Genomic DNA, 2,994 nt, shown 5'->3' with positions numbered 1-2,994 from the left:
GTCATAAGATTTCCTCCTTCATGAAAATGATTGTGAGGAAATGCTTTCACTAAGAAAGATTTTAAGAAGATAGTGATTGTAAAATTGCATTCTCGAATTCGATCATGGTTACGGTATCCCTTTCCATGATTTGAATTGTGAGGTTTGGCAATTAATCTTAATTGTTTAGACACACATATGAACTATCTAAGGCAAAGGTGTATAAGTTCAAAAAGCCTTGATAAAAGGTTATCAAAGCATTAAGTATTAGAAACATGGACTTATGAAATTCAATAGGTATTGTTTTTCTGAAAGTTAAGATGTTTATGAATACATGTCGAAGCTAGTGGGAGCATAAGTGTTATGTTTATAATAATCATCATGATAGTGGAAGCATAAATGTTATGATTGTATGATTATTAAGGCACGTATTGCAAGTTGGCAATATTAATTATAAAAAACAAGAGTTATACCTTGCAAAGTCGTAAGGGTTGTAAAGTTGTTTTGCTACAATTAAGGGAGAGAATATTATGCTTCATTTCAAATCTAAAGGCTTAGGTTGAGAAATGTTAATAAATTTAGTCAAAAATACATAGTGTGTTCTTAAAATTTCGATTATGATTACGGCATTCCTCTTCACAATTCGAATTTTGAGAACATAGCAAATAAAACATTATGGCAAAAGATTGATAAAATATAAAATCTTTATGTAAGACATTATGCATCGTGTCCCATACGCTTCGGGTATAGGATCAATTGCAAATGCTATAATATTTGACCATTCTAAAATTTTCCAAATGTCTAGCGCATTTAGAGGGAAAAAGGGACAAGAATCGGTTTTGGCTAAAATAAACAACTATCAAAGGACAATCCAAAGTTCGCAAAGGATTGGCCGCTTATGAGTAGTTGGAAGTATAATATTGGAAAATATGGAAATGTTTCCATATTGAGTGGACCATATCGACACTATTACGAATAGATAAGATTCTAATAAGAATAAGTTGTCATATGGAAAATATGGAAATGTGTCCATATTGGGAATTGGATATTGAAAATCTATGTCTAGATTAGAAACTTTTATGCAAAAGGATGTTCAAAGGAATGTACTTTGAATGAGAGACATCATATCTAAGGAATTGTATTGTAACAATTTCCGATAGAAGACTTTGTAATATCATTGGCAATAGTCTTTGTGACTTTGGTGCAGTGATATTATGAAAGGATCATTATATAAAATGTTAGAATCTAGCATATTCTATAAGTAGCAAGAATTTGATATTCTTTCACTTATGGGAAAAGGATTTGGTGTTGTGAAATGAGAATGATTGGAAATGTGCTCAATTTGATCTATTTCACAAAGTAAGAACCATAGGTAAACATTGTGTGCATGCTAGGAGCATGGGACAAGTGTAATAATTCAAGTAAGAAGTTGATTACCCGAAACGACAAATAATGAGTAATCGATATGGTGATAAATAAAAGGTGTTTTATTTATGCTCAAAGGGTTGAGGCCATATGGGATTAGTATTATTCTTGTGTTTCACTTTGCATGTTTTGACTTCCTGAATAATTTAATTGGTTAAGAACAGTCAAATTATTCGAACGGGCCACAGTTGTTCATATGTTGGAAGTAAGTATGAATGAAGACTGTCATGAATTGGTTTGTAGATTGTCTAGAGGGTATTAGACATAGCAAAGGTTTGCTGCAATGTTCGTGCGTGCTTATGAATATGATTTGAGCATTGGATTAAACCCACGCTCACTTGGATCACTCCATGGATTGTATCACGAGTGATTGGTGAGACGATAACATCTTATATTCTTGAAAGCGAGATGTGTGAGTTGTATCTTGTGAATCAGTTGCACATTGATAATATGTAAACGCACTAGTAACTTGGTGTCATAAAACATATTGTTGTGTGTGATTCGGTGAGTAAGTGCAAGCGAGCATTGAGTCAAAGTTTATCCGTTCCTTTTATCCAAAGTAGGATAAAAGCGATATCTTTGGGCCCCTCGATGATTTAGTGATGACAAACGTAAATGCTCGGCCGGGCTGGGGCTAATTTGATTTGTTCAATTAGTCAGTCATCATAAATCGGAAGTCGATAAATAGTACAAAGAGAATGTTTTGAAATCATGTCTCATACGATATCTAGAATGGAGGAATATATGATCCCTTATCTAAAGGACACGCGTATCTGATAGGATCAGAGTTGACAGCGGCTTTGGAAAGCTACGATTGCAGATCAGGATCTGAAGTCATACGCATAATAGTTATTAGACTTATCCAAGTGGGAGACTGTTGGATTAGTGTCTAAGTCCATAACTATTTTGGTATGTACTTGACCCGATGGTGCATGGTCCTTTTGGGTTGCCTTCAACAAAGCAACTTGATAGGATGACTTATGGAGAGAAAGGATTAAATATGATTTATTAATATATTATGAGAATAATATATTAAAGGAGAAATCATATTGGTTAATTAATATTAGTCAAGAATTAATTGGTAATTAGTTTTGTGACTAAAAGAGATTAATTAAACTTAAGGGACTGGAATTGTAATTATAAGATAATTGCAATTTGGGCCGTGGATTGCCTTATATTAAGGAGTGGACGAATTCTATGGGGAAACCCAAGAAGAAATCGTCCAAGGCCTTAAGGAAAGGAATCTATGGGTTGCTTAGGGCTTAAGCATCCAAATTAGGGTTTCCTTGTTAGATAACCCTAATAAACTAACTATATATACATCCCTTATGACCCAAAAACGTGGCTAAGACTTCTCTAGGGTTTGTAGACGTTTTTGGGCAGCCTCCTTCATCTCTCCTCTTCATCCTTTTGCTCTTGGTGTTTGTGAACCATTAGAGGAGTGACATTTGTGACTCTAAGCTTTCTAAAGTCAATACAAGGAGGAATTGGGATTGTTATTGCTATATAACAATCAAGGTATGATCTAAACCCTAACTATATGTTATATTGGTTATCATATTCTAGATTTAGGGTTTATAGTCTTGGATA

Source organism: Lactuca serriola, chromosome 5 (assembly GCF_051521515.1).
Source record: "Lactuca serriola cultivar US96UC23 chromosome 5, Lser_US96UC23_V15, whole genome shotgun sequence".
NCBI classification, from domain to species: domain Eukaryota; kingdom Viridiplantae; phylum Streptophyta; class Magnoliopsida; order Asterales; family Asteraceae; genus Lactuca; species Lactuca serriola.
This window is presented reverse-complemented; position numbering follows the sequence as displayed.